The sequence below is a fragment of the Meriones unguiculatus genome, chromosome 5 (assembly GCF_030254825.1).
Source record: "Meriones unguiculatus strain TT.TT164.6M chromosome 5, Bangor_MerUng_6.1, whole genome shotgun sequence".
Taxonomy (NCBI): domain Eukaryota; kingdom Metazoa; phylum Chordata; class Mammalia; order Rodentia; family Muridae; genus Meriones; species Meriones unguiculatus.
In genome coordinates this window covers 109542936-109562904 of record NC_083353.1, presented here as the reverse complement: position 1 = coordinate 109562904, position 19969 = coordinate 109542936, and the positions used below count along the sequence as shown (strand labels likewise).

General features: G+C 47.2%; 1 protein-coding gene and 1 long non-coding RNA gene across 2 annotated transcripts in view; one reads left to right on the top strand and one right to left on the bottom strand.

Moving 5' to 3' along the window:
- The window catches only part of Cacna1c (calcium voltage-gated channel subunit alpha1 C), a 483983-nt gene that overhangs the window by 145513 nt on the left and 318501 nt on the right, over positions 1–19969 (top strand). The window lies entirely within an intron of this gene.
- Positions 7689–18531, bottom strand: LOC132654268 (uncharacterized). The gene is made up of 3 exons (XR_009591927.1): positions 18368–18531; positions 16561–16780; positions 7689–8039 (listed from the first exon to the last, which is right to left on the bottom strand). It is a non-coding gene; the product is annotated as an uncharacterized LOC132654268 (long non-coding RNA).

Genomic DNA, 19969 nt, shown 5'->3' with positions numbered 1-19969 from the left:
GCCTGCTTTCTTAGACAGGCCAGGACTACCTGGGCTACCCATATCACTCAGCAGTTAAGATGCCCAACAGACATGCCCACAGGCCAATCTGATGGAGGCAGTTTCTCCGTTGCGATTCCTTCTTCCATGGTATGTCTGGGCTGCATCAAGTTGTCAGTAAGCCACCAGCACAGCTAGAGTTTATGAACTGAAGTCCAACCACCTCTGCACTGGGAGAATACACACTGCGGTTCTACTCTGCACCTTCAATTTAACTCTCACACCCTCCTTAGCTCTCTCCTGGTAATTCCTGATCGAAGAGCATTCAGGTGGAGAGTCCTGGTGTAGGTCTTAGAGGCTCAGGGCAACCCTGAGACTGCTCAGCCATTTCTCCTTTCTAATGGTCTCCTACCCGCCAGGGTTAGTCTACCCCCATGTTGAGAATCACATGAGCTCAAACATGCTCTTCATTTCCTCCCTCAATTACCTATTCCTAGAAGTTTCTCTCTAGTGGCCCTAGCCCATGTAAGCCTCAGGACACTTCTGCTTTGCTGCTGTGGCTGTTCCTCCTGTGCCTTTGACCTACCCTTAGCAAGCCTTTAGTAGGGTAGAGGTGGGGAGTGCATGCCCATAAGGAATGGCTACTTCCCTCCCTTGGCATGTCTACTTTTTCTTTAGAAGGGTTAAACACACCATTAGCTCCTTCCCCAGAATGTATCCAGACCTATTTTTAGTGCTTTGAACATGTTGACTCTTACATAAGATTCATTCAGTATCTATAAACTATTCAGTAAATATTCCCTCGTGAGAAGAATGGTATTTTGGTCTGTTTGGTTTCTCGGCCCTTTGCTTTTTAATTTAGGGTTGCCGGGCATAGCAGCTCTACCTTGGTGCTAAAATGTAGGCGAGGCGCTCTGGCTGGATTTTGGTACCCCCACAGAGGGTGTGGAACTCATTCCATCCCCAGGGGCTTCATAGATGTAGAAAAGCATCATAATGTATGGAGCGGCAGCCACAGACAAAGCCATGGAGCTGGTTCTTCCATGCCCCAAAGCAACAGGTGTGCTCCTGGAAACGCCACTGTGTGAGAACCATCTCCAAGAAATCCCTGTCTGGGTTTGACGACAGGCTGACCGCTCTTATCCTTATCCAGCCAAGGGATGGAGACAGGCATCTGGTGTGGGAATTTTGAGCATTCACCGATGAGACCTGCAGTCTGCCTAAGAGGTGACAAGCTTGAGTGTTGGGACCAACATTCTATTGCCTTGAGAATTAGTTCGTTGGGGCTGCTAGATCAATGAGTTAAAGACCACGTCACTTACCTGACGTTGGTTTTTCCACAGCTCTAGAGGCCAGAAGTCTAAGGCAGGATTGGTTTCTTCTCAGGCTTCTCTTGGCCTGCAAATGGCCATCTCTTTTGTTCTTCTATGTATCTGTCAATACCTAAGCCTCTCACACTGGTGAACACTAACGAACTAGGGACACTAGTGAAATGATAGACCTACCCTAATGACCTCATTTTAACTCAATTAACTCTTCATAAACCTTGCCTCTAGGTGTGGTCACGGCCTGTGGTGCTGGGGCTCTAGGATTTAAATGCAGGGCTTTCCTGCCCATAGTAGAAGCTCTCCATGTTTCTGTCTCCACACAGGTTAGGTGGCCATACCATGGAGAGGCAGCTGGGTCTCATTCTCACCTGTGGGCTGGAGGAGGCCTTGGAAACCAGTGTGGTTCCCCCCCAGGTTTGGGGAGTAAGTCACTCTGGGGAAAAGACAGGCCCTACTACCCCAACTTCCTACTTTTCCTGAGTGCTGGATAGAAGTTGAGGAGGCTTTCTGCAGAGCCGCTCCCCCCACCCCCAGGGCTAAGCAAGAAAGGTGAGGTGAAGGGGTGGTAGCTCAGCCTCCCTTACCGCCAGGGAGCAGGAGGGGGAGGCAGTTTGTCACTTCTGTCAGAGCTCTCTCGGAGTTCAGACAAGGACAGGTGAGAGATGTCTGTAAGGGATGTGAACTGTAGTGGGGAGCAGGAAGTGAACGGCTGGGTCTGCCGAGCTGCCAGCCAGGGTATGTCGATGCTTGTGATTGCATGAGTGGGTGTAGGAAATGGGGACGGAAGAAAGCTGAGAAGATGCTTGGAGAGTGACCTGGCCTGGCAGAGTCTGACACTACAGACCTCTCTGGACAAGCAGGTGGTTCCCTTGTAAAGTGGAAGTAGCACTAACAAAACCCGTGTTCAGTACATTAGCCCAGCACTGCTTGGAGATCCTGACTGCTGTTCTGGCCGCATATTGTCCCCAGTGCTGAACATCTCTACCCCACAGGCAGGACTCACAGAGCTGGGAGAGGTGATGCCATTTCTTGTGACGGAGGTTCTGGGAAGGCAGCTTCTACCTCCCTCTCCCCTTGTGAAGGGACAGAGGACAGGTTGAGTCTTAACCCCTCAGCAAGTTCCTGGAGGCCTCCCCGTACATTCAGCCATCTCTGAGAATGAGCTTTCTGCCCTGCACTGACTTCTAGTTCTAAAGACGCCCCATACCCTGAAATTCAGCATGAAGGTGAAGCACGTGGCTCAGGCAGGTAAGCCAAGCTAGAGAGGCAGCTATGCTACACCCAGGGGCCCTGGCTTTGCAGAGCCTTGTTCTCAAGTGGAACGGGCTGCTCTTCTCCAGGTGGACAGGTACCAAGTGGACACATGAAAGCTGGATCATGCTTGCAGGAAAAGTATCCCAGTGTCGGTGCCACTCTGAGCTATTCAGAGAATTGCTTGGCAGGGATACTTTAGGCGGCCTCCGAACAGCCATCTTTTTGGTCTCCTCCCCGCCACATGAGTGCACACACTGCAGAGATATGTCTCTATTCAATCTGGCCTTTTCTGTTGCCCTCAGCCCCTGCCTGTACCCAGCAGCTTGGAAGCAGCTCCGTGGCCACTTCATTAACATTATCCCTTTACCCAGGAGAAAACTGTGAGGCTCAGGGAGGTTTGGGGACTTGTCCCTGGCCATGAAGCAAAGGTTGCTTTGTTTCATGGTAGTGTGATACGGAGCTCACATCTCTCAGCTCTTGACAGATGCTCCCTTCCCAGATGACAGTGTGCCTTTTTACCCCCACCCTATTTCCAACTGGACATATGTTGTCCAGGCTCTCCCTCATCCCAACAGTTGCTCAGCTAGGCACACTGTGGAGATTCAGGCACAGCTCAGTCTCTGCCAGCCCATCTGCATCACGAATGAACATCCCCCTGACCTCTAGCAGGCACAACTAGGGATAAGGCAAATAACACAGATGTCTTTCTAGCATTCGTTATGCTGTGGGCACAGCTTTAGGCATGTTACTTATGCTAGCACATTTGTTCCTCGTATTGTCCTTCCCCGTTTTCCAATTGAAGAAGTCAAGGAACCAAGAGATTAAGGAAGTTTCTGAAAATTGTATTACCTTGGCCGAAGTAGCAATTTAAGGCTTGGGCCTAGGCAGTCTCATTCTAGGTCCACGTCCTTAATTGTTTGTATCTTTCGCTAAAGGACCCGCTGAGCCACTCATTGTCCGAATGCTGGGTGACGAGGATGTGGACGGGGCTGTAGACCTTCCGGAAGCTGTGGCTGTATTCTGTAGAGATGTGTTTCTTAACCTCCAGTCGTGGAAGTGGGCAGATACGACTCCCTTGTAGCCTGTGTGGTATCCTCAGGGATGGCAGTGGGCATCCTGGAAGGAGAACAAGACAGGGGGGTCTTCTGGTGCCACAGCAGTACCTGCAGACTCCGGGGACCCTGGGGAGTCCTCACGAAGAACTAGTTTGAGTCCCAGGATTTACATAGTTGAGAAAGTTAACTCCTGGTGACCGTTGATCCTATAGAACATTAAACTTAAATGAGGGAGACCCCCCTCCCAAATAATCATTTTGCTCTCCCTACCTCTAAACCCTCAATGCTCACTATTTCCCCACAGTCACATTCTCAGCGTACCTGAGCTATATATTGGTATGTCATAAATGGCCTCCCAGAGAATGTTGGGTAAATTTTACTTGCGAAAGGATCTTTTCCTCTAACAAACAAACAAAGAAAACAAAACAAACCACTTCTAGGCTTTAAGAAAAGGCTGACACTTCGATTTGCCTGCCACGGAACGCATCAAGGCCATTACTACACAGATGTCTCTTGGTAGCGTGGGGGGAGTGGTGTGGGGGGGGACGACACAAATCCAAGCTCGGTTCGTGAAGCGGAAGCGCTTTCCCTCATCTCCCATGCGGCGAAGAGGATTTTCAAGGTCTGTTGGCACTGCTGCAGTGATGGGCAACTAAATAGTGTCTCTTGACTGGTGGAGTGTCAGTGACTGGGTGGAGAGGAAATCTGGACTGCCCTGGCCACCCTGCACTCAGCTGAACCTAGGAGCCATCCTTCTGCTAGCAGCCCTTCACATCTGCCCTTGAGCGTCATGCCTTTTGTCTCCTCCCATCCTGGCAGTCTGGTCTGGATGCAGGTGGCCCAGAGGAAGCCCTTGTGCCTCGCAGAAGCTCTTCCACCTTTCTGCTTTACTCTAACCTCTTTCCTATATGCAGGTTCTTAGTACATTTGAGGGGGGGTGGGGGTGGGCAGGAATGATTTGATTGCTGAAAGAAAACTTCAAGCGGCTGATACAGCTTCGTTCCATCATTTGACAGTTGAGGCAAATTAAGGCTCCATGCTGCCCAAGGGCTTGTGCAGGACCTACAGCCTCTCAAAGCCGCAGTGCTAGAGTTTCGGCACAGATCTCTACCTCCCGACGTTTGTGGGGCTTTGGTCTACTGAGCTCTGCCTCTGCAGAGATGCTGTGCAGAGATTTGTGGCTCTGAACTTCCTTTGTAGCAGAAACATTCAGGGTTCTTCCTAAAAATCACGGAGCCATCCACCTCAAAGGACCAGAACCATATAGGATGGATTCAAGAACATCACCTGGAAAAGATCATTCATCGTTTAGTGGCTCTGAAATGACCGCTGCTGAAGCTGGAACCCTGCAGGGCTTTACCTGCCCTCTAGTGGATATGAACACACTGTTCATATAATCTGTTTTGCAGGACAAGAAGTGCAGACCCCTCTTGCTTTCACTCACTTTATGCAGCAAGCTCCAATTCCGAAAGACCAGTGCTGTCCGCTGTTGCAGACTTTAAAGAGTTAAGTCTGGAAACAGAAGCTCTGGAACTGCACAGACTGCTTAGAGTGGGTCTCTTTCCAGGGAAGAACCCCGTGTCTCCAAGGGTTAGCACTCATCTCAGGAGGCCTGTGAACCCACAGCCATGATGAGCACACCCTCTTGCCAGCCTTCTGTCCTGTGGCTTTCATGCAGTTTCTGTCTGGACTGCCCTTGGGAGAAGCTGGCATACCCAGGCTTTGTAATTATAGCAGCCACTGAACACTGCCTGCTAGAAAATGAGGCTGGAAACTCAGGCCCGTGGTTGCCCAAGTGGGCTAGAGAGAAGCTGGGCATTTTGCTTGTCAAGTACAGATGGCATGTGGCACAGTAGCATCATTCTGATGATCGTTAAAAATATTCATTTGGTTTCTGGCTATTCCACAAGTTCCTCACATATTTAGAATATTAATCCTTTGTGAGATATATGTTCTTTTGTGAGATATATGTTTTGTGAGAAATATTTTCTCTTATTTCACCGACTGACCTTTCTTGTTGTTGTTACAGTATAGAATCTTCTCTAGTCTGATGTAATCTTTCTTGTATATATTTCTTGCTTTTGTTTTCTTTAATTTTAGGGCTATTATCTAAAAGACCATTGCCAAGGCCAGTGACAATAATCCTTTTTCTTATGTTTTCTTCTAGTAGTTTTACAGCTTTTGTCTTACATTGAAGACTTTAATGTAAGTGTCTCATTTCATTCCCTTGTCTGTGGGTCTCCAGGCTCCCATGACCATTTCTCGAAGAGACTGCTTGTTCCACTCTTTGTGTGTTGTTGTTTCTGTCAGACATTAGCATACTGCTTTTCCTGTACTCTGTTCTGTCTCATGGTCTGTGTGTCTGCTATGCCAATACTATACTGTTTTGATGGTCATGGAGTTACATACATTTAAAAATCAAGAAGAATCCCTCCAACTTTGTTCTTCTTTTTAAAAATGTTTTGTCTATTTGTGCTAATAATCAGATTAAAAATGGGCTTGAGATAGTTAGTGTTAATTGTGAACTTAATGGAACCCAGAATCACTTTGGAGATGGGCTTCTGGGCATGGTTATGAGGATTATCTTGACTGTATTAATTGGTCTAGGAAAATCTGCTCACTGTGGGTGGTGTCATCCCCTAAATAGGGATAATGAACTATATAAAATGGGGAAAAATGGCTGAGCTCATGCATTTATCCCTCATTGCTTCTTTATCGTAGATAAAAGTGTGACCAGGTGCTTTAAGCTCCCATTGCCTCAACTTCCCTGCGATAGGGGCTGTACCATAAGCTGTGAGCCCAAATAACTTGTCTTCCTTAAGTTGATTTTCTTTTAGTGTGTTATCAAAGATACAGGAAAAGAAACTAAGACAGGCCTGAATGACCATTTTATACTAAGTATACAGACAGCCAACAGGAAGAGTGAAAGATGATCTCGATCAATAATCACTGCAGAAAGAGAAATCGCCATCGCATGGTGCCTCCATTTCATGCTTCCTAGGGTGTCTGTTTCCAAAACAATAAAAAACAAAAAGAAACAAAACTAACAAAAAAAACTACAAAAGCAAACATACACATAAAACCCTGAAAAGCTGTAACAAATGTTGTACAGTGTGTGGCAAATATAGAATGCTTGCACACTGCTAGAAATGTAAATTTGCACAGCCATTATGGAAAATACTACAGGAATGCATTTAAAAACTTAAATCCCACGTGACACAACAATACTACATCTGGGTACATAGCCAAAGGAAATTAAGACAGTATTTCCAAGAGTTGTCTCTGCTCCCATGTTCGCTGCAGCTCTAGACAAAATAGCCAAGGTCTGAGAATAGCACTGAGCCCATCAAGAAATGAATGGATGAAGAGGATGTGACTTTTATATATACATAGAATATTTATTATTAAGTTTTAAAGAAGCAAATACTGTCTTCTGTGACAACATGGGCAAACCTGGAGAAGACTGTGCTAAATGAAGTAAGCCAGGCACAAAAGTCAAACTCTGACATACTTGTATGTGAGCTCTAAAGATGCCTTGGAGAAGCATAGCATGGACCTTTGGCTACCAAGGAGGGGTTGCTGGTGGTAAGGGAAATGGGGAATATAGCAAAACAATATAGAGAGAACAGTTAAGACCCTTAGGCAGCTGCAGAGCATCGCGAGCTTCTGGCATTTCCTGCCTCTCTAGAGTCTCAGCAGGAGCCGTTCTAGAAACCCCAGTGCATCTGTGATTTGAGACCTGGTGACCTGGTAATCCATAAGGTCTGCATTCAACCCTTGCTGCTTGGTACCCAGAGCAATGTGTCTGTGTGGCTGCTCTGAGTGGAGTAACAGGAATATCGAGGCCCCTTCAGGGATGGCAGCCCTCCAGAGAAGCAGTAGTATCATTTTATGGGTTAAGAAACAGGCATCCGCCCAAGTCTGCTTAATAAGGGTGCCTGCCCTCTCTTCTCTCTGTTTCTTTAACCAGAAAGCAGGGTGGCAACCCTGTCCCCTCCCTCATTGTGAGAATGCAGAATTCTTGAAACATATCATCAACAAATGCAACTAGCTTTTTAATGAGTAGGAGGAAAATGACATTAGCACACAATGGGATTTTAATAGTTTTGATTTGTTCAGAGATGTTGTAAACCCTTCAGCATTGTTGAATCATTTGGAAATTTGACTTCCAGATGAACAAATGTAAAGGATTTTTTTCTACCAGCCCAGACTTCCTGAGATTTGAAAAGGGGAATGAATGTAGAGAGCCTGGGGTAGTGATATGCAGCTCTGTTCAAAGGCAGAAGAATGGAGAATGAGGCCTGAGGTCTTGCTGTTTACAGGATCTTTTCCTTCAGGTGATTCAAGGCTGTGTGAGGTATCGTGGGGTCCAGCAGGTTTGGGAGGTCACCCCTTCCATCTTGAGCAGAACTCAGGGCCGGGTCTGGAACACGATATAAAAGGTTTAGGAAATTGATCCTGGTTGTCGGTACAGTTATTATACTCTATTCTCCAGGTTCCTCTGCTTCACATCCAGGGCACCTGCCTTATTCGGGAGGCAGTTCAGCAGTTTGGCGGAGCTCATAGTTCCTTGTCTCTACCCTGAAGCGTAGCTAACTGTACCAAATAGCAAATTTGGGTTCTTTCAGCTAATGACTTCCAGATGCTGGAAGCAGTGGCCAGTGGAATTTTATTGCCCCAAACTGTGGTTCTGGGCCGCATACTTCTGACTTGAAGGTAATTTGGAATGTAAACATTGCAAGGCACGTACTAGAATTAATTAAAGCTGCCCTGTATTTTCTAGGCTCACAAGCCTACAGTAAACTGCCTGTATGAACACCAAGACAAGCAGAGCAACTGAGGGCTGTAAGAAACTTTGGTTGCCACTACTCCCCTCCTCACCTTTACCTTCCAAAACAACCTCATCACAGGACCTCAGCTGACCTCCTTGCCTAGGTAGTCACCAATCCCAGCCTAAGAAGAGGGGTTCCAAGATGTCCCCCTACCACAGCAAAGAGAGACAACACATAGGAAGCATGGCTGCTCATCATATGGAACCAATCACAGGCCCAGCGTGCTTTACAGACTTGCCAAAACCTTACTTAACGAGGAATGCAAATGCGCACATGGCAAGAGCAAGATTATCCATGGTGGGCATGGAAAGAAAACCATGGCATCTAGTACTTGGCTGATAAAACTAGGAATAGCTTCTGGAGGTAAATTTTAAGTTCACGATGGCATTCAGAAGTGACAGTGTGAGTGTGTTTAATGTCACTGAGCTGCAAACTTAAAAGTGGTTAATGTGGTGAATTTTAAGTTGCATATAGTTCACCTCCCAAACTAACAGGCAGAATGTTCAGGCAGTAAAGGTTCTTTAAGATTATATAAAAGATCAGAATCTCTAGAATAGTCTTCTCCTCCCATATACTGTAAGAGGGTGAAGCCGTGGCTCCCTGGGAACTGTTCTGCACAAGTGCCAGGCTATTTCAGGAACACGGGTGGAAGACACCTGAAAGCCACACCCTTAGGGCTGAACAACCATCCGCATGCCCCTGTGTCTTCACAGTAATGATGCTTAAGACAAGGAGCTCTAAGAAAGGCTGAGTAAATGGTGATGTAAAACCTTGTTAGTTTCCTGTCACTGTGACAAAACATCTGGAGCGAATGGCTTATTAAGAGAAAAGGTGCGAAGTTGAAGGATCTACTCCACTGTTTAGTAGTCCCATTGCTTGGGCCTCTGGCTTTCAAATAGCACATCTGAAGGATTTTGTGGCAGAGAAAAGGAATCATCTCATGAACTAGGAAACAAAGAGAAAAGGAGAAAAGATTGAGATCCCAGCATTCCTGTCAAAGTCAAGTCTCCAGTGACCCAACTCCCTCTTATTAATTCCCACCTTAAAGGTTCCATCTCAGTCAGTGTTCCATTGTTGCAAGGAGCACCATGCCAGAGGCAACACTTATAAAAGAAAGCATTTAATTTGGGGCTTGCTCATAGTTTTGAGGGTTTGTCCTTTTTCATGGTGGGGAGTGTGGCAGTATGGAGGCAGGGCCAGGAACAGTGGCTGAGCTCTGCATACTGATCCACAAGCAGAGAGAGAGAGAGAGAGAGAGAGAGAGAACCTTGGCTTGGCATAAGCTTTTGGATCCTCAAAGTATGTCACAGTGACATGCTTCCTCCAACAAGGCCACACCTCCTAATCCTTCTCAAATAGTGCCACTTTCTGGTAACTAAGTATTCAATTTAGATGAGCCTATGGGGGCCATTCTATTCAAACTACCATACCCTCTACTAGTCTCACTTTGAGGACTAAATCTCAACACATGGGCCTTTGGGGGACACTCCAGATAAAAATGTAATGATCCATACTGACCGTAGCTACCGCAGGGCACTGGAAGTCAGATGGCTTAGCTCAGCCCTGGAAGGAGAAAAGGGAGCCCATATTCTTTAGTGCTGCTGAGTTGGGTGTGTTGATGTGTGCACAAGTGCTAACTTTTCTGTTGATGGACCTAATTGCTGAAGATTTCCCCTTAGTAAGCAAGATTGTGTCTCCCGACTGCCGTTCTGCCTTCTAATGATATGCAGAATAAAGTGCCAATTCCTGTCCCCAGTGGTTCTTTCGCTGTTGTACAGTGACTCTGGTTCGGCCAGAACCTTCACTACTCCCTTCAGTTCCTCCAGACAAGGTTCATGTGAAGTTCATCCCAGGCCTCTCTTCTCAGCATCTTCTCTAGGTATATAGCAGGTTCTAGGATAGCCCAAAAGTAAAACACAACACAAAGAGCAGTCTGCTTAGAGAGGCGAAAGGAATCTGCTGTGTGCTCTGCCCTCTTATGCCTGATATTGATGTCCAAACATATCACTCTTGTCTTAAAAACAAACAAAAACAAAACCAAACCTTGTAACGATCTCAAGCCTCCAGTTGTTTTTACACGAATGACTTGATTAAGGAGTTTTGGCTCTGAAATTAAATAAATTTAACCTACAGCCAGAAGTTTGTCGCCAGCTTCACCGTGACTAGTTATGCTGGGATCAGGGTGTTTGCTGTTGAAGCTTGACTCCCGGAACCCTCCAGCACTCCTCCCCTCATTTTCACCTGAGTTACCATGTTCCACCTCCCATAGTTTGGAGGTAGTGCTGGACAGGATTGCACCAGGAGCCTGGTGACCCCCTTTGTTGTCACATAGTACCTAAAGACAGCTATTAACCCCAGTTACACCCACTCGTTTGTCCACCTTGTTTCCAGCTAACTGGACACGAGGTGGATAATTGGACTGTCATGGACAGTCTCTAGGGGCAGCGTGCATTGGGCAGCCAGTCCGTTCTGTGGTATGTGGTCCCTCGTGAAGACACTGGTTACCCTCTACATCACTGTTGTTGATGATCCAAATATCATATCTCCACCAAGAAACTTTGCCTCAAGCTATTCATAATACAGACTGGTGCCTTTGAGCTAGATTTCTCCCAGAGTCCCTGGCCGAGCTGGCATGTCTTTGGACAGAGAAATAAGGGCCTAGACCAGTTCTCCCTCTAAAGACCACTCTTGTAATCAGGGAAAAAAAAAAATGAACTATATGGCAGTTTGGGATGACACTTGGTTTTATTAGTCCCTTAGTACAGCAAGGAGTGTGTTCCCTGACTTGAAAGAAGTCAGGCTCTTTGTCTCCAATTATGAAAATGCACTGGCCGCCTCCTCCCTCAGGAGAAGGGCCTGATGGGAAGGACTACAGCACTCAAAGCTGAGGGAAGAACACTTTGGGCTGAAAAGGTTCTTACTGCTTTTTATCTCCTGGCACTTTTCAATTAAGGAGTCTCCTCTGAGATGATCTATCACCTCCCTGTCTGATAAGGAAATAATTACCATCAGAGCAGCTCCATTACCCATCTCGTGTTCTCCCCATGCTGTGGACAGTAGAGGAGAATCAATTGCTTCCCACTTACAGCCGCAGCTCTGTGAGCATGGGGTTCGCAGCTGTGGACGCCAACTTCCTGCAGGCTTCCCGATCTTTCGACTCCCTCCCCACCCCCACCTTTTTGGTACCAGAGTTTTGAATGGACGTTCTCGTGCATGCCAGGCAAGCATTCTACTGCTGAGATCTATCCCCATCTCTCTTTCCCCTCCTTCCATGCCTCCTCCCCTTCTGTCTCTTCCAGTGACAATGGTTGAAATCTTGTCAGTGTTGAAAATTCTTGCTGGTATGTCACCTGCCTCTGGCTGCTCCGAGGTGCTCAGCACCTCCTGAGACTGTAGCCCCTCTCTGACTCTTGTCCCCTGGCCTGGAAGTACTGTTGCTCTATTCAGCTAATATAGTACTATCTCAAACTATATTAGTACGGTCTGTGATGGGCAATAGTCCTTGTCAGCTTGACTGGATTTGGAATCGCCTAAGAGATACAGCCGTGAGTGTGTCTGGAGGGCATTTCTGGAGAGTATTAACTGAGGAGAAGGGGACCAGGCTGAAGTTGGGGCACTGTTCCGCGGGCTGCCATTGCACACCGACTATACGGGGGTCAGGGGAGAGAAAACCAGGTGGGCACTGCCGTTCCCCTCTCGCTATTCCCTGGCTGGTATCACACATCGAACTGCCTTTGTCGCCATGTCTTCCTCCCCAGCACAGATGCATTTCTCTGAAAAAAATAAATAAACCTCTAATCCCTTGGTTTTACTTATGTATTTGGTCACAATGATAAGAAAAGTAGCTAAAGCACTGTCCACCGTGATGAGGACAGAACAACCTTCTGAAGACAGAAAAGGGGCTGCTGTAAACACACCAAGCTCAACTCAGCAGCCTTAACTCTTGATACCTCCTGCCCTCTCTCTCTTTTGAAACAGGAAATCATAGATCCCTGGCTGTCCTCAAACTTGCTATGTGGTTCATGCTGGCCTTGAACTCCTGGTCCTCCTGCCTCCACTTCCCCAAGTGCTGGGATTCCTGGCATGTGATCCTTGACATTTTAACATACAGACTAAATTGTTGTCTCTGTTTTATATGTGAGGACATAGTGTTATGCTGGTATTCATCCTGTTACTCTTGGGTATCCCCCTTCCTTTCCCCATGAATGCCTTCTTCCCACTTAGTCCCCCAGTGGTTGTATTATTGGAGAAAATGGCACGCCTCTTCCAGTAACTGTTATTAATCATTAACTGCTTTTCCCACAAAGAAAAAAAATACATGAAGGACCACCCCACCCTTCAGCCCTGCCATCTTGCCTGTAGAAGAAAAGCAGAACTTGCAAGTTTCCATCTCTTGGCACCTCACCTGTAACTTTCCCATTAGCCCCCTAAGGACCCTTCATTCTAAAGGATGAGAGAGAAGGGGATGCATATCCTCCACCTTCTCCTTTACAGAGATCGGTCTCTGAACAGCAGAGGTTTAAAAGGGCAGGGGTGGCCTTTCCTCTGTGCCCAGAGGATTTGGGAAAGTGTACCCTGATGCTCCCCTGATGGAGAATACCTGCTTTCTATCCACCCTGATAACCAGGGAAGGAGAAATGAGTGCTTAAGACTAATTTTTTTTTTTTATGCATTCAGTCATGTTTATTTTCTCATGGCCAGTCTTCTTCAGTTAGACTGATAGGTGCCTGATAGGGAAACCGTGGCACAAACTTGTGGTTTGTTTTTTCTTCTGACAACTGGCCTTTCTTAGTTAGGAAGGATTGTCAACGAGCTCTTGCATCCCTTCAGGCTACAGTTACTTTTCGTTAAGGGAAAGAAAGGAAGATGGGCCTCTGCTCCCTGTGCCTCTAGCATGGAGCCTAAAGCCAATGGTTTCCCCAAGCTGTACATCCATCCTTCTCCATGGACCTGCAGAAAGAAGCTTGAAAGAGAAAGAAAAACTGTTGCTTGCATAAAGATCAGGGTCAAGTCTTTGTTTTAGGTGTGCAGATAGAGGTGATGGAGCAGACATGTCAGGTCATTAGGTTGGCGTTGCAATCAGTAGAACCATGATTCTCTCCATAAAAGAGAATCCATGTGGATTTTCCGTTAGATCTTCCAAAAATAAAGTGCTCCAAATCCCAGGAAAATCCCATTTTCATGGGTAAAAGAAGAGCAGAAGGGTCAATGTTGTTGCTTGGGTGTTGAGGTTCTCCTGGTCCTTCCATATTGAATGAACCTTCAGGATAACTACCACAGTGCAGAAGGCAGTTCACGGCTGAGACTGGAGCCATGGGCTGTGTCCCAGGTGGTTGCTAGTCCTAGAAAGAAAACCAGCTCTGGCCTGTTTGTTGTCCACCAATGTGGGGCAGACATCTAAAGCTGATCTATCCAAAGAGGTGGTAGGGCAGGGCAGTCAAGAACAGTTTAGTGTTAACATCTATATTTGGTGCCACTTAGCTGTACGTCCTTGGAGGGAGGGGTCCTGTGCTTCTCTGAGCTCCCCATTTCCTAATTCGTAAACTATGGCTAAGTGTATGTGTCCCACAAGGCTGTTCTGTGAGGAAATCCGTACATGTAACATGTGGTACAGGTGGTGAATGTTGAGAGCTCTTGACTATTCTCATGGAGGTGGGAGATGTTTGTGAGGCATCCGCTAAGTGTGGACATGGACCCAGACAGCACAGGCCGCCAAGACATCTGCTTTCTGCATTGTAGAAGTGTGCACACTTCAATTATGGCTGGCCATTGCTCAAGTGCTTGCTTTAGGGAAGTGTTGGTGGTCTCGAGTGAAGAGGTTTAACCTCAGGCTCAGGAGAGTAGCACGCGTGTGACCACCAGGCTTTAGAGACCTCATGGCCCAAAGTAATGCTCTTTCTCATTAGTCCACCAGCAGAAAGTAGTGTGCCTGCTATGTCAGAGACAGCCTTAGTGTACCCCATATAAATATGTGTACATGCATATACACATATGTTCTGTATGAGCTGGTATGCACTGGGAGAAAGTATATATGGACAGAAAGAGGGCCAGTGTCACAGGTGAGAAGGAAGCTATTGCCAGCCAATTGCCAACTTGATTTTGTGGGTTAAATGAGATTATCCAAGCCAAATGCCCAGAACAGTACTCAAAACTTAAAAGAGACTCATTTTTGCATCCATAAGATGACTGCCATTTAAAAACCAAAACCATCCAGGTAGTGATGCATACCTTTAATCCCAGCACACAGGAGGCAGAGGCAGGCAGATCTCTGAGTTGAAGGTCAGCCTGGTCTACACAGTGAGTTCCAGGACAGCCAAGGCTACACAGAGAAACCAAAATAATCAGTCAATTAATTAAAAAATAAAAACCAAAACCAAACAAGAAATAGAAAAAAAAAAAAGATGTCTAAGATGTAGGGAAATTGGATTCCTTGTGTATTTCTGGTGGAAATGGAAGATGGTATTGCTACTACAGGAAACAGTAAGGTGGATTTAAAAATAAAAAATAGAAATATGGATTTCTGTATATATCACTAAAATAGTAGAAAGTCTGGCATTTGAGAGATATTTGTATGCCGTTGATCACAGCAGCATCATTCACAACGTACTAAGGGTGGGAATGCTCCGTGTCCATAGAGAAGTAAATGGATGAGCAAAGCATTATGTACATACAGTCTGTTACTACAATAGGTACCAGTCAGACTTTAAAGAAAAATATGTCCCAAAGTAGGCCAGAACGTTCGTGGTATAATGAACATAAGAGATGCTAGGCTACATGTGCTAAGTACCCCAGAAGTCAAGATAATAATAGAGAACAACAGAATATTGTTGAGATAACAATAGAATAACCATTACTGGGGCTTAGAGGGGTAGAGGATGGTGAGTTTGTGTTTCACGAGGACAGAATCTTAGTTTCTTAAGGTAGGAGGATTCTGGAAGCTGGTTTTTATGATGTACGTAACTCTACCGAGCTTATATGCTTAAACGTGAGTACAGCAAGCAAATTTTATAAAGTGTATCACCATAGCTTAAAAAAAATACATAAAAGAACTCAGAAAAATAACTCTTTGCAGCAACTGAATCTAGTTAAGTCAAATAAATATCTTGATGTCTTAGTCCATTTTCTGTTTTAATCACAAAATACCTGAGCCTGGATAATGCATAAGTGAAAGCTACTAGCATATGGTTTAGGGAGGGGGGGGAGGAGAACCATAGGCTCTGAGAAGGGGACTGTGGGCATCATTTTTGATAGGAGTGCTTTGGGGAGGGAGATGGTGTGTTCTGAGACAGAAACAGAGAGAAAGGGCCCAACCTGCTTCTTAAAAAAGAAAGAAAGAAAGAATATGTGACGAGAACTCCCCAGGTTCCAATGAGATCTCTGTCAGCCCCTTCCAAAGGCAGAACACCTCATGACCCGGTTACCCCTCACCAGGCTCTGTCTCTTCAAGGGTCCACCACACCTCATGATGCCACACTGGGGACCAAGCTTCCACCGCGGGAACACGGAAGGACCAACCTCACACAAAACCACGGCAGAGGACGTGAGAACTGTGGTCCAGGGCTGTGCTAGGGGGACCTCCTGGTAATTAGGTTTGGGAAATTATGGAGGAGAGAAACCCAGGCCAGGGACAGTTGCCACCCCTAGGTCCCTTGCTCACTCAGACAGCGTGGAGGGATTGCAGGAGCACAGAGAATAGCACACATCCCTTTTGTTTTGTAATCAAATTGAAACAGCCCTGGGAGAGGCGATATCTCCGTGACTTCAACCCATCCTAAGGAATGAGTACTGACATCCTGTTTTAATTAGCAGAGAGCGGCTAGGGACACAGGCCTGAGGAAATGTATGTTCCTGCTCTGCTGTGCAGACACAGTGAGTGTGCGTGGCAGGGGCTCTGGGGTACAGCTCAGGGCCACGTGGGGCGGGGCCTGTGTCAATGGATAGAAGCCACTTAGAATAATTGGCCCATGGATGGGAAGGTACAGACTTGCTCTCTCCCGGCACTCTGGCTTGAGTGCGCAAGGTGTTAAGGGCTAATTTGCGGGGCCTTCGCCTGTCTTTACCCTTCCGGAGCCCATGGTGCTTTTGTTAGAACTGTGAAGTGTAATTACAGACCTGACAGGTGACAGGAACTCAGAAGAAACATCTTACTCTGTAGACACTTAAACAATGATTTTCAGCAAGGTGACAGTGGAGGACTCTTTCCTCCAGCACGTGGGACATTTGTGACGAGCACCAGCTCCTCGGGCACAGTCACTTCTCGGGCAAGCAACTTCTTTCTTAGAAGGTCGGAGGTAGATAGATACAAGGACACTGAGACCAATTGCCTTTATCCCTAGAGCGCGGGGCAGAACAAAGAGTGGTGTCACCTGCCGATCTCCCAACAGCCATCACTCAGCCCCTCCTCCGGGTCAAGCATGTGCTGGGGTTAGGCTGCACATGGGGCTCCTACCTCAAGGATCATCATTCAGTACAGGCTTTGCTGAGGAAGCAAAGGGAGGCAGGGAGGCCAATGGTGGCCTCTGAGGCTGAGAATGGAGTAATTCAGAACTGACTTCCTTTCGTGGCAGTAGGGTATTAAAGACATATCCTGGGGAGGTTAGACCCATGGCAGCTCAGATCATACCATGGAAGTTGCTAAGGCAACGGCTTGGGAACTGTCTGTCCCCTTGTCTGGCTGGGACATGCTACAGAACAAGGAGGGGACTGAGTAGACCTCACATGCCTACAAAAAGCTGGAGAGGACACAGCACAGCTCTGAAGACGTGAGGACTAGTCCTCAGAAAGCATCCCTATACCATACCCTGGCTTCCTGAGATGCCTTTGCCCCTGGCACACCACATATCATGTGCCTGACCTGGGTGGGGACAAGCCCAAGGGGATTCACAGGGTGGGAGGGCTTGAGGACACCAACTGGCCAGCCCCTTGGATATCTTCAAGTGCACTGCCAGGTAATCAGGGCCACGGCTGCCATTCTGTTCCCTCTGCATGCCCCTCCAGGCAGACCATCTTACCCTCCTCTACTGTTTGCTTTGATTCCTCTGTGCATTTTATCTTTCTTTTGGTTCTCTTGTGTGCCTCTATCAATGTTTGCCACACCTAGATAGAGAGTGCCCACAGAAGCCATGGGAGGAGGCTGGCTTACAGACCTGACTCCCTGGAGCTAGGCAGTTGTGAGCCACCAGATGAGGGGGTCCTGGTACCCAAACGCAGATCCTTCTCAGAAGAGCTGTAAGCACTCTTTGCCGCAGAGCCATCTCTCCAGCCCCTGTGCGTTTGAATTTGATTGGCTGTCTACAAGTGTTAGGGGCCTCAGGGACTGTACTGGGCTGAGGCAGGCCATGCTGGCCCTAAGAAGAAAGTCTGTAGGAGAGCCTGAGAGGAGAGGGCAGGACCTGTGACAAGGCTGGGACCTTGCTAATATTTCACAGGAGGTTCAGGTTACTTCCCAAGGCTGAGGAGGCCCCCATGAGCTTATGCTGGTCTTGACTCCAGCTCCCACTCCTGTAGTGCACAAGACTGGACCTACAGGTTTTGCTGGAGGCTGGCCTCTTTGCTCTCATGGGTTTTCTTTTTCTTTTCCTTTCTTTTCTTTTTATTTATTCCCTGCCAGAGGACAAGTCAGCTTGTTACTGATCTTTGGGCACTGGATTCCAGACTCCAGTTGTTCAGATCTTGGAGATCGGTTCTGCTACATCTGACGGTTAGGCTTGTTTATCCAGTGTGTGTGTGAGTATGTGTGTGCGTGTACATGAAACAGAAAAGGTAAAGCAGCAACCCAGATCTTGAGTCCTCATCCGTCAGGCAGCTGTGTGCGTCTTGCAAGCTGAGAAATGTACACAAATCATTAAATAGTAATTATCATAATTAGCAGGACGTGCAAATGATTAATCACCCTTGAGCCCAGCTCCTCCCCGTTTACCTTGTCGGTGGATTAGTGGATATTGTGGGGCTAGAGGGCCAGCTGTGGAAGAAGATGGTGCCTGGTTTCTTTGGGCTTCTTTATTCTAAGGCCATGCTCTTTCTCAGAAAAGGGGTAGCTGTTACATTCCCTGCGGCTGCCAGTTCCTGCTCCTCTGTCACCGTTTTAAGACTCAAGAGAAGTATTGTGTGCTATCAGCAGCTCAGGCGTAGCCATGGTAGGGCACACAGGGCCAAGGCTACCAGGGTCAGGAGCAGGCAAGCGCAGGCGTGCCTGGAAACCAGAGTCCGTCTGTACCCTGCTTCTCCCTCTCCATCCTGAGTGCTCATGAAACGTGAGAGCCCGCCCTGCCAGCTCCCCTGTAGCCCTCACCTTATGAAGGGCTTCAAGGGCAGGAGCATTGTGGCAGAAGGTGGTTTAAGGTCACGGATGGCTGGGGCTACAGCCTGTGAGCACATATTTACAGTTGCTATGATACTAGGATGGGGGGGGAGATTCTAACCTCCTCCCTTAGCCACAGGGCAGCCAGCCACTCAGGCTCCACCAGGCTGTGGTGTCACCTACAGCTATGACGGTCTTCCTATCCAGCAGCTGCTGCAGCCTCTTAAATCCTGTCTGTCTATCCGAGAGTCTCTTTCTGGCTTCCATGGGTACCGGGGAAGGAAGAAAATCTATGTAAACCTTGGCCCCACCTGTTCATCAGCTGTGGGTGGGCTCTGCTGTCTGTCTGTCTTCAGCAGGGACCGAGGCAGTGTCAGTTTTGGAGCTCCTTGCTAGAGAGTTGCAGTAGGCAGGGCCAGTTTCTCATCTCTACAGTGGAGACTGGGAACTTCTTGTAAGGCTGAGGGGATGGTGCAAGGCCTTGATGCCTAGCCCTATGCTGACACGGGTCAACAAGTTAACTGGTCCTGATGATGCAATATGTGACGAGCACCATCAGAGGGGGAGGGGGTGGGAGAATGGTAACAGACAAATAGACTAGTAAACAAACAGAACAATCCGAGGTAGCTTGTGTGCTGTGAAGACAGAAAAATAATGTGGCATTAGAGTCAAGGGCTCTTTGGCAAAGCGACATTTGCCATCTGCGACATGGATGAGCCTGAAGAACCACACCTATAGAGGTCTAGAAGAAGGGCTCCTTACACAGGGAGTGGTTTATGCAGAGGCCCTGGAGCAGGGGCGGGTAAAATGTGCTAGGTAGTAGGAGCTAGCCCTTTCTCAAAGGGAAAGTCAAGGTCTATATACATCCTGAAATGATCAAAATGGGTCCATCAGTACCTCACTGAGAGTGAGAGCTGGACTCCTCGGAGGACCCCTACACTGGCTGAATCCTTAGGGTGTTTTTGTGGGGGTTATTTTTCCTCCAGTGGACAAAGCTAATTTATTTATAGGACATTATTAAGAGATTAATTCAAAGGATTAGGGAAAAAAGGGCTCAGTGGTTAAAAGTGCTTATTCTTTTTTTTTTTTTTTTCCTCTTCTAGAGGACCTGAGTTCAGTTCCCAGGACCCAGTGTTAGATAGCTCACAATTGCTAGCACAACTGTGGCTTCAGGGGATTTGAAGCCATTCTCTACACTCTGTGAGCACCCAGACACATGTG